The following is a 12,760-nucleotide window of genomic DNA, read 5'->3' as shown; positions in this document are numbered from 1 at the left end:
ATAAAAATAATTGGCTTTCTCTCGTCAGCGATGACCAAGACCCTCAAATCATCGGATTTCTCTCGTCACGAGCAGCTCGATCTTTTTTTATTTTTCAGCGAAGCTCTGGCTATTTTTATCAAGGGCCGAATGACTGAGGGTTTCTACGCCCCTCCGCTACATGTAAGACGCTGGAAAGAAATGCCTAAGTGGGTGAGAGTTAAATATCGATTGTTTTTTTAAGTGCCGAAGCCCGAAGCACTTTAATTTACTTCGATAGCAGTTTTTAAGACCAACGAGCTCGAATACTATAACTTCTTGAACAATCTAAGCACCACATAAGATGAATCGTAAGAGAAGCGGCTCAAGATTAAGGAGCTATGAGACACTTAATAAAAACGGCATAGATTAGAAACTGCACCTAACTTGCACTGGTTTTTAAACCTTTTCGTTGCAGACTGGTAGATTAAATTTTAGGATTGATTTCAGCTGATGCTCAAATGGAGCTATTCATTCGTTCATTCATGCGACCATCCAATTCCATTCATAAAAGAAGCCAGTGACAAAATTGTTCATTTTAGATAAGTGTGAAATACAAACTCAATAAAAGTTAAATGATATGGCAAATTTGACAGCTTTTATAATGAACAGACAAAAACTTTAACAAATCAAAGTTGAGAGCCCCAAATAGGGGAGAGTGAGGGCATTTTTTAGGCCATCACAGTATTTGTCAACAATTGTTGTTTGGGGGGCTGGGGAGGGTGGTTACTGGCTCATAATCTGTCCCCCCCCCCCCCCCAAAAAAAAGAAAAGAAAAAGAAAACGAAACCGATCATCCGCGAAAGAACTATTGAGCTCGAACCAAGGTGACGAATCGATTTATAGGTATGCAGGATGGCTAACGATGCCACTTTTTGACTTCTTGTGTCAAATAAATTCCATCATCTGGATAGCACGTCATCATTCTATGACATTTTGTAACAAACGTATACTATTTGGCGCGACTAGCCTCATAAATGTTCTGAAACTAAAACCGTTTCTTCGCAATTAACTTGAACCACGTCATCCCAGCTTATGCACGACAAACATAAAATAATGCTTCAGGATCACTGGCCTGAATTCCAATGCTTAAAGTTCACTCAAAACCGGTGTGGCTGAGGCACTCTTCGCTACATCTCGTGACGGCCACCATTGTATTGCATTTTTCGGTAAGCTATAAGTTAATAAGGAAAGGATTGGTGAGTGGGTTGAAACAGCCCTCACCCTCCACCCCCCCCCCCCTCCTTCTTCAGGAAACATAAGTAAGCGAAAGATCTGGCGATGGTTTATCCGCCTCCTCTGCCGCCGCGCTGCGAGGCTTCGATTCGTTCGGTATGTGGATTCCTGAGCGGTCCTCCCCGGAGGCAAGGTGAAAGGTCATGGCCTGTATCATAAATTTATACGCTGCTGAATATGTTTTATAGTTCTTCCAAGGCCTTGGACACCGTTTTATTATATCGGATAAGCATTGCACTTACTTGTCAATCAATACATCTAAAGAAAACTTGATCATAATCTTAAACTGCGGCAATTGTAGTTCTGCTTACGGTTGCCTCTTTATGATACGGGCCATCACCACCTCCACTGCGCTGGAGCTCTGGCGTTCTACCCCTCCCCGCTACGGACCGGCCCTCGGGCTAGGTGTGTTAGTACTGAGCGCAAACCTGTAGTAGTCACGTGACTTTCATTCACGTAGCGGGAACAGAAGCTATAGGCGATACCAAGGACGGGCTCTGGGGAGGCAGCCGGCGCGGAAAAATAGCACGATTGTAGTTTTGGAAGAATATCTGTTGTGGTAAGAGGAATTATACAAAACATACGTCCTAGGAGCAAACATGTGTTATTCCTCCATACTTTGCACTACATTTCCTTTCTCCAATGGCCAGCACTTAGCAAATAATAGCGCAATTCTAAATTGGTAATATATGTGTACAGTAGCAACTGCGGGTCCCTGTACTGTTTCTAAAAAGGGTGGTAACTGGTAATGGTCTTGTTATGTTACAATTTTCTTATGAGAGAACGACTACAATTGTATTGGTCATGCATAGGCGGTGTCAGGGCACCCATGTTGGGAGGTAAAACATAACCCCCCCTTTTTGGACGCCTGGATCCGCCTATTATAGCAAAAACGTGTCAAAAGAGGATGCACAATAACTGTATATGTTATCACATGATACCTTTCATTCACTGTTCGTAAAACTGGTGCAGCATCGTGATCTTCGCCCAAATGACTCGCTTCACGAATAGGACCCCCCAATTCCCAGTGCTCTGGAGCCGCCCCTGGTAAAGTTATGAACTTGAAATTTTCAGGAAATGTGCCCAATTTAGTTTTAGGAATAGTCAGAAAATTTCAGCATCGTAGCTTCAGCGGTTTCGGAGATATTCCCGAAAAACCTGAGGGGTGGATAAAAACAACCCCCCTGCCACTAATAGGGTTAAGAAGTAGTTTTGGTTCACTCGTAACATGTGACCTGACCTGACCTGACCCGACCTGGCCTAAATGCACGAAAACATCATCTGTGATCAAAACTAACTTGAATTTCGTGATCAGCACCCCGCAAAACCCTATAACAGCTTCACTTTACGAAGCTCTAACAGGTCCCGATTTCCCGACTTTTGAGTTATATTGACCTGTCAACCAATGACCTAGGACCTTAACCCTCGCCGGCACAGGCCATTTTGCGTCCTTCGACGGCACAAGGGGGGTTGGTACGACCCCCCCTCGCGTTTGGCCCCTGATCGAGCTAGAGCTTCGCGGAAAAAAACGAGCGTGTTGCCCGTCACGAGAGGAAGCCGATGATACCCAATTTTAAGGTCCTAGGTCATCGGGTGACCTTCCAGGTCAGGTCAATGACCCAAAAACCGGGAAAATCGGGACCTGTTAGACAGTCGTAAAGTGTGGCTGCTATGTGGTTTTCCGGGGTGCTGATCACGAATATCGTATTAGTTTTGATCAGAGATGATGTCTTTAAGCATTTAGACCAGGTCGGGTCAGGTCAGGTCAGGTCAACCGGTAGGGGTTGTGACGGGTATTCGTAATACATGTCAACCGCCTCCGACAGCTTCGTAACATGTTACGAAGGCACCAAAACTACTTCATAAATGTTCAAATGGTTGCTAAATTCGAATTCAGCTCCAAAAACTAGCCTAGAAGCATGTCAAACTCGAAAAAGTGAGCCGAGGTCACCCGAGGTCACCAAAGGTCAATGACCTGACCTGACCTTCAGCTGACCTTGAAACCCACCCTCATGTATGGGAGCAGGGTCAAAAAATTTTCAGGGTAGGTGTAAAATTGATCGATGCGAGGGTACTGAAAGTTTCGTCGCGATCGGCCGCTTTTTACGCGAGTTATTCGCGAAAAACCTTAGGGGGGTTGCATCAACCCCCCCCCTGTGCCGGCGAGGGTTAAAATTGGGTATCATCGGCCTCCTCTCGTCACGGGCAACACGCTCTTTTTCCGCGAAGCTCTAGCTCGATTAGGGGCTGAACGGCAAAGGGGTCCAACGGACCCTCCTCCCCCTCTTTGCGATAGACGCTGGTAAAACACCAATATGGGCGAGGGTGAAAATACAGCTGCTGTCATAAAAATTCAGCTTGAATCAAAGGTCAGGCTTGCCAAATTTCAGTTCTCGCAGCTATCAACAAAAATAAACATGTGGAGGCGGCAACCGCCTCACCCCCCCCCCCTCTCCTCTCGGCCACTGCCAGCGAGGTTTTAATCGTATCATACACGTTACAAAGCATCATATCAAGAGGACACACCCCAGCAGTCATATGCACTGAACACAAACTTATTACCCACGCTAGTGTATCGGCACCATAGCACATGGTCGAGACTGTCGTCAGCCACGGACTCGCACTCGACCAACCCTCTGAGCCCGTTGACTGCGGGTGACGTTGCAATGTCAAGCCTGATCGGCGGCCGGCCGCTGTCGTGCGGTCGTTACACACGGAGGGGAGGGAGACACAAAGCTCTACGTTAAATCTGACCTCTGACCTTTCCCTGCGCCCTGGTCACTGACCCCGCTCCGTGTCGCTGGGCGGTGGCATGGCGGTGGAAACCGGTTCTAGCCTCTACACATGCCACCATTCTAACCCTCCCCTCCCCACGCTACTACGGGCGTGGAGTACGCTCGTGCGTAACTGGGCGGAGCAAGGGGTCACGCGATACAGGGGCGGAACTGGTTGCCCTCCCGCTCGCCGAGCGACCAACGACTAATACCCTGGAGAACCGTACAATGTAGATGGACGTAGCTGACATGTTATCGGCTGATTGAAAAATGGACAGGCAACAGAGCAACAGGCTGGATAAATTAACCCCGCCTCAAACACCAAGGAACAGGCAACAGGCTGGATAAGTCAGCCCTGCCCCAAAAACCAAGGTGTCCGGCCGGCAGGGCCCGGCTTGCCATCTGTCAGCCATTCCCTCGCGAGTCCGCGGACCGGCGCGGCCGCCCGAGGCGTTGTCCCATGACATCGCACGGGCAGTGACGCGATAATGACGGCCGACTTCGTAGTTTGTATCGAAGCGTTTAGGAGTCCGACGCTCAAGAATCTACCTACATGCCTACTCGGTATGGCGCCGGCAGTCTCCTCGTAGCTATGGTATAACTGCCTTTTTCGGAATTCAATGGTTAATTGGTTGCAAATTGCGCTGGAACTGTCATAAGCCTCATCCCTGAATGCGTGATTAACGTTAAACATTGAATATGGCTAGATAAGCACTACATCATTGACATTTTGATCATTGACGAAAGTTTTAAATAAACAGTCATTGTTTACGCACAGTACCGATGAATTTTGCACATCGACTAACCATTTTGTGAAATGTCGAAGCATTATGACAATCTGACAAAGTGTTTTGCCTATGACGAACATTGTGCTCAATGAAAAAGAGTTATGCAGAATGGTTAAATGGAGTCCAGCCTGTTTTGCCGACCGTCTAACAGTGATGCACATCGCCGATGGGTTATTCTGAATGACGCTTGTCCAAACTGATGCCGAAATGGTTATGACGATTGGCCATCGAACAACGCAAAAAGGTGTAAAAAAGTCCCCCGCTCCAGAGGCGGCCGGCCGGCCGAACCCCCGGATTCCAGCCCGACTCTATTGCGCAGGCCGCGGCAGCGACACGGGTCAGGTCGCGGCGCCCGGCGAGTGGGTCAGTTGGCGGCGGCGGGCCGTGGAGTGAGGACGCCGTGTGTGGGGCGCAGAGATGCCGCAGTGCAGAGGAGGGGGAAGATAGCGACTCTGCACTATGCCGGAAATGATGCCTTTGTGATCTAAACTAAACACCCGCAGACGCAGTGCATATCCTCCCTCGCCCCATTCCTATTTTATCATAATCCTTCAATAATCCGTAATGACCATTCAACGCAAGCAAACAAAACAACCCGTTTAGCGGCGACATCATCTCGGATAAAAAGCGACAGTGATGATTAAAATAGACTTAGCGCGAGGGCAAATCGAGGGGTATATACAGGGTGATCCAAAAAAATTGGAACCCCTAACTTAATATAATAAGTCCGAATTATAGACATTTATTCACTTTATTGACAAATTGCGAACACCACTAGAAAGAGCATTAAATCCTCCATAAAATCACGTCAAATTGGTGCATGTATGTTGTAAAGCATTGGCACACTATTAGCTTTTGGAATGAACGTCAGAAAACTGAGTGAAACGATAATTGCCAAATGTAAACAATGCGCTGAAATCCGTTAGCACTCTATCTGTTATCTTTTTGCGAATAACACCACATCCAAATTCAATTTTGATTTCATAAAAGTTTACACAGAAGCACACAGTAGAATAGATACACGCGTCCTAGCTTCCGCTGTTCATCACAGCATGTGCTCAACACGAGCTCCGGGGGCCGTCACGCAGGCCTGCAGTTGCTTGGGGACAGCTCCGACTGCGCGGGCCAGCAGTCTCTGGGACAACCAAGGCCGTATAAGAGGGGACAACTGGTCCCAGCAGGCCGTCAGCATTTCCTTTCCTTACAATAGCACGTAAATGAGCTATTTTTATTCATGAACCTCCAACAAGCGAAATGGTCAGAACAGCAGTCAATCACTGATTTGCGCATAATGTTCAAAATCGTTTCACTGAGTTTCGTGACACAAATTTTATAGGCATATGTCTAGAGCAATATTTATAATAAGTAATTACAATCAACTTGGTTTTTATAGAGAATTGCACGCTCTTTCTAATGATGTTTGCAATTTATCAAAAAAGTGAAAATTTTCTGACTTACAGACATTTTAAGTTAGGGGTTCCAATTTTTTTGGATCACCCTATGTATCACATACTGAGTATTTTATTCCCATCTAGCAAATCAAGATTGGAGAACTTGTCCAACAAGTCAGCGGCCGTTCTATACACAGATAAATGCTTTGTTTTCGGTCGCATCATTATCTGCAATAATTCGAAGCGAGGTTTAACCCTCGCCGGCCGAGAAGAGGGGGTGAATGCCGCCACCATGTTTTTTTTTTGCGGTAGCTCAAAGCACACTGATGATAGAAGGCTGACATTTCATATGCCTTACATTTGATTCAAGCCGGATCATTTGACATCAACCACGTTTCCAGGTCAGGTCACTTAACCATGGCGTCTTAAATAAATCTCTGCACGGTTGTCGGTTATAAAATGATGCAAATCCGCAATGCATGAATATAAGTGTCATATAAGCATAATGGGGAAATATGGAAACTGTTAATTTGGCGTCGGAAATGATCTAAAATTATGCCTCAAGCACTTCAAATCGTGACTTCATACATTCTTGGCAAGGTCTAATGCTTCACTTTTGCATTGTTCACCTTGCGTGACGTCATTTATGACGTCACTAGGACTAGGGTGATAGGAGTGCTTCGTCAATAACTCCCGATCAAAATGAGCTAGCCAGTCGGGACAGCCATCAATGGACTTTGCAAGACTTGCCGAATCAAATGTTATGCAACATGTCCTCCTTTCAACAGCTTCGTGACCTGTGTTGCCCTAACATGACATTGACCTCAGGTACCTAAACATCCTAAATTGCTTCACCTAAACAAAAAAGCATATAAATCGACGCGTCTGAGAACAGAAAACACGATTGTATCGAAATGACGATAATGCGACCATTTTTGCGAAGTTATTTACCAAAAACCGATCGAATGCCTTGGGACCCTTGACCTGCCCTAAGAGGTCACTGATATTTTAAAATCGGGTACCAGTCGCTGCGTCACGTAACGAAGCAAACGCTCGTTTTTTCCGCGAGGCTCTAGCAGCTAGCTCAATTATAGGAGCTAAACATGGGGTTGGGGGATCGCTCCCTTCTCACTCACTATTTGGCCGGGATAGTGTTTGCAATTATTGTTAAAATCTAGCATTTTAAGATTTCAAATGACTCATTTTTCCCGCCCAAGTCTTTCAATTCAAGGTCATAACACCATGTCACGTCAAGTGACCTTACCTTAAGGAAAGTTCCTGTGCTCATCATATCTAAATACACTGACTAACCGATCGCTTTAGAACTTTCAGCGATTTCAATGGGCAACACTATTTATATGCATTTGAAACGTTTACTTTGCAAGTTTGACATTGTTGACAGAAAGGCCGGGTCAATTTTGAGATCGCTCAAGTCAATGGGAGAAAATTGAACTGTGACATAAGTATGCTCTGGTGTAAATGATTGGGTTGTGCGAGCCAGCGACAGTGATCTGCGGAGGCGAGACTGTTCCCGTGGGACGATTGCCCTGTCGGGACAGTCCAGCCGTCTCCCAAACGGTCACCCGAAGAGGATTGTGTGTCCTGGAATGGATCCGACATCAACTACAGGTTGGCTGGTGGGGTGACCTCCAGTCCAGAGAGGGAAGCATGAAGACTAGGGGCGATGCGGATTGTTTTTTCCTGAGGATAGCGAGGACGGAAGGAATCTAGCACCCTTGACCCTTCCTCATACTGAATGTATCTCAAGCGTTTTTTTCTCGACATCGTCAATGTGTCATGAATAAAAATATGAAATCCGGGAGGATAAATTAAATATAGCAATTGTGGCCAACAAAACATTATCAGTTGCGTTCAACATACTCGTAAGCATGATCACACACCCAGCTTACATATGAGCCATGTAATAATTATTTTTGATAGACATGCTTAAGTTACGAAATCATCTGAAGTGTTTGTTAAGTTCCACGATACGGATCTAATATCCTGCTATGCATCATGACAATTTCTGGTCAGGTCATGTCTTTGAACATAGGCCAAATTTTTCAAACGACCTTTAAAGATCAACTTTTGATTCATTCGAAGCGTTTTGATAAGAGGAACACGAGGCTGGTAAAATTAATTTCCAGCAAGTTTTAACCCTATTAGTGGCAGGGGTAGGGGTTGTTTTCATCCACCCCTCAGGTTTTTCGGGAATATCTCTGAAACCGCTGAAGCTACGATGCTGAAATTTTCTGACTTTTCCTAAAACTAAATTGGGCACATTCCTTGAAAATTTCAAGTTCATAACTTTACCAGGGGCGGCTCCAGAGCACTGGGAATGGGGGGGGGGGGGGTCGTATTCGTGAAGTGAGTCATTTGGGCGAAGATCACGATGCTGATGTATTATAACTGTAGGTATGCACCAGTTTTAGGGTAACTGTGGGGAAAACGCACCCCTGGGTTAAACGCCTCCCCTAAAAAAATCGTATTTCTTATCGACGGATAGGTGTTTTATCCTGTCTTTCAGAACAGTCAGCTGCTTGTTTACGTAGGTCTCTATTTCCGGTTCTGCGTCTTGAGGAGCAGCGTGGGTAGGTGCTGATGTTGGTTTTGGATGTTGTTTTTGTTGTTTTTACAGAAGATTCCTAAGATTTTGATGCCCTCTTTATATCACAAAACTTGCTATTGTGCACGTCACTCAAAACTGCGTTTTATTGTCATTCTGTTGAATGTATTATGCTGCGGCGTTAGTGGCGCGTTTTTTGTCAATATTTTGTTGACCAGAAATGGAGTGGGTGGGGCAAGACGCCTACTCGATGCATGGGGCTAGACGCCCCCAGTTTTCTGAAAGGGGGGCGTTTTGCACGGTGGCGAGAGTGAAGGGTAGCGCCCTGTAGGTCTGGGCCGAAAAGGCCTCTCCCTGTCCTTTTTTGCTGATATATCCTAAACGACTGCAGATATCGTCACCAAACTTTCAGGACTCCTCCGGGCATCCATTTTACACATTGCAACAAAATTTTATTCCAAAGGCTATGATAGGTTGACCACAAATGACGTCAGAATGACGTCAAGTTCTGCCATGTTCATCATTTTCTGTTGATGGATGGGGTGGGGGCGCTTTGCACATGGGTGTGGGCGTATTACTCAGGGTATGGGACAAAACGCCCTTTTGTAAGGGTATGCGAAAACCTTTTTGGGGGGGTTAAATACCACACGCAGGTGTCTTTTCTTGGTCTCAAAGCGTAGTAAAAAGAATGAGCTACATGATGGTGCCCAAAGGTTTAAGTAATCTGTGTTGGGTTGAGTGTCAGAAGGTTTCGCGCTTAAGGGGGGCGTTTTTGACCTATTCACCCTACGAACAGTGAATGAAAGGTATCATGTGATAACATATACAAAGTTGTTGTGCATCCTCTTTTGACACGTTTTTGCTATAATAGGCGGATCCAGGCGTCCAAAAGGGGGGGGGGGGTTATGTTTTACCTCCCAACATAGGTGCCCTGACACCGCCTATGCATGACCAATACAATTGTAGTCGTTCTCTCATAAGAAAATTGTAACATAACAAGACCATTACCACCCTTTTTAGAAACAGTACCAACAAAAACCTTACTTACTATACTTTTTGTGTACCCCAATCTCAATGATCTGTATCCGCCTATAATTTTTGAAAATGCATATTTTTAGGATCCATGTGAATTCCTGGTTCATTCTTTATCGATCGGCAAAAGTTGCGTTAAGATTGGTTCAGAAACCTGCCCGTGATAAACAGTCTAAAATGTATCTGGAATTTGCCCGTTTTTACCCCCCTCTACCCCCTATTGACATTTTTTAATTTTAATTTTTTAGCAATGTAGATCACGTTGAGCGAAATCGAATGCGCCGCCGTTTTTGGTACACCTTATCATACATCAATTCTACACATGTTGTGAGGAAAATTTCAGACCAAGGTCATTCACGGTCAGGTCACCAGGTCACTTGAAGTGACCTCACCTCATAAAAAGTTTCAATGTCTGTCATAGCTACACCGAGTGACCGATCGCTTTGAAACTTTCAGCGATTGCTAAGAGCAATAGCATGTACAAAATGTGTATCTCAGAATTTTGATATCGATGACCTAAGGTCAGGTCAATTTTGCGACCTCCCCATTATAAGTCAATGGGAGAAAATTGAAATGCGCCTCTTTTGGACGAAAGACATTATAAACACTCCCAAACACCGAATAACAAGTGGTTTAGACACACTAAACATGAAAATGGTGTCCGTGACCCCTGTTTATGCCCTGAGGTCATCTTAGGTCACGAATGGTATCTAACAGTTTTTCGCAAATAACTTTTGATAGAGGCATGCTAGAGCGATGAAAACGCCTTAGATGTGTTCAGCTCGACGATACGGATCGACTGATATGCAACATGACCCTTTCCGGTCAGGTCATGACCTTGACCTGAGGTCAAATTTTCAAGTTGACCTTTCAAGGTCAAGTTATAGTTCATTCGATGCGTCTTGACGAGAGGAACACGATGCCGGTAAAAGTAAGCTCGTACAAGGCTTGAGTCAAAAGTTATTGTAGAAAAAACTGTTTCCGAAAAAATCGGCTATTTTTGCAGTTTTTGTCCCCTGCAGGCAAAACCGTTGACGTTAGGTCAAATCTGAGAGAATTACTCAGAAAGGGCGTTAATAGGGCTATCGAATGCGCTTTTCCCCGGCGCTGTAGCTCTATTGGTTCCCGAGTTATGCGTTGGCTTCTTGGAAATTTTCGACATTCGACCTGGAAATCGGCGAAATTTTGCCTTCAATGACCTCTGGTGACCTGACCTTTGACCTGACCAAAAAATTGACCGAAGTGATTTCGTCATTATTTTTGACGCTCTTTCGAACGCCGCCTTCCGCGTATCGCTACGTGGCCCAGGACCCGAGTTACAAGGGGGGGGGTGTTCAAACACCCCCCCAGCAGGGCGTGGAAATCCAGGACCCCCAGCCGGGCGCGGGTTAAGCTACATAAAAACTTTTAAGTGTTTGTGGAAAAGCAATTGGTTTTCTCATAATACCGATGGTGGCAGTTGCTGTTATTTACGTGCTAAGCCGTTCACCTTAACCCGCGCACCGACGGGGGTCTGCGCCAACTTCGCACCGACGGGGGGGGGGCGGATGACCGCCCCCCTGAGATCTCGAGAACGAAGCAAGATAGCGACAAGCGGTAAACGGCATCGGATACGCACGGTCAAGATCTACAATTTTTACTAAGATCATTTTCAGGTCAGGTCAAAGATGACGTCACAGGGGTCGAAAAAGTCAAAATGGCGGCGCTAGATATGGAGTTTTTCTCAAATAACTTTCGAATTAGTCAAGATAGGAACAAACTAAGGGCATCATCGTGATCCTCTCGTCAATCCGCATCGAATGATATATATGTTGACCTCGAAAGGTCAAGGGTGACCTCGAGGTCATCATGTATATCATTCGATGCGTCTTGACGAGCTGAACACAATGAGACCATCCACGCGTCTGTATCTTGTTCCTGTACGGAGTTATTGGCCAAAAACCTTTGGTGACCTTTGATGACGTCACATGACCTCACAGCTGCCCAACAGCAAAACAGACCTCAAGGTAGTGAAGTTTGATCGTATATGAAGTCATGTATGGTATATGGGGCCATTCCTACCCGTTTTAGTGGTAAAAACAGGGAGTTGATTTTTCCCCCATTGACTTATAATGGGGAGGTCGCGAAATTGACCTGACCTTAGGTCACCGATATCAAAATTCCGAGATATACAAATTGTAGCTACTAATGACCTTATAACATCTTGCGACTTTCAAAGGCCTCCGACATCTACTGTAGCTCTGGCACGGTGACAAAGTTGCAAAAAAGTGACTTGAGGTTGGGTCATTCAAAGTGACCTGGTGACCTGACCTTGAAAGGTAGGAGGTTCAAACTTGCACACCATGTGTAAAATTGATGAGGAAATAGTCGTACCAAATTTCTCCCGCTATTAGCGAAAAATCTCAGGGGGGCGGATATCCGCCCCCCCCCCCCCGTCGGTGCGCGGGTTAATTAAATCTGACAATATTATTCAGACATAGCGGTAAACGAGCTGATTGTTGTGTTAGGTTAGGCTCGGTCGATTTCAGAGTGGGAAGGATGACAGGAATTAGGGGGAGACAGGGGGCCCGGGCGGGAGTCCTGGACCTCATGCTCCGCTGGGCTGAGCCCATCACGTTGGTTGGATTGCCGCTGACACATGGATAGCCCTGGGCGGTGTTTCACCGCCCCGCGTTGCAGCACGCTGCGCTGCGCTGCTGCATTGTTGCGGCGGTTGATATGAATTCGGCTCCACGCTAGCGTTGCGAGCTTCCGAGTCTGTTGATGTTTCCATGGAAATTGGAAACCCAATGCACCGGTGCGCGCAACGCACCCTGTCCAAGCAAAATTTTACCACCAATGACCTCTGGTGCCACGGGCGTAGGAACGTCATGAAAAGTGGGCGGGCCACCCTGTCAAGGGGCCTCCTTTTCCAGGGGGCCTCCTATTTTCAGGGGCCTCCAACTTTTGCCTCGT

Source organism: Amphibalanus amphitrite, unplaced genomic scaffold, assembly GCF_019059575.1.
Source record: "Amphibalanus amphitrite isolate SeventyFive unplaced genomic scaffold, NRLGWU_Aamphi_draft 000904F_arrow, whole genome shotgun sequence".
Classification (NCBI taxonomy): Eukaryota; Metazoa; Arthropoda; class Thecostraca; order Balanomorpha; family Balanidae; genus Amphibalanus; species Amphibalanus amphitrite.
Note: the sequence above shows the minus strand (reverse complement) of the source record.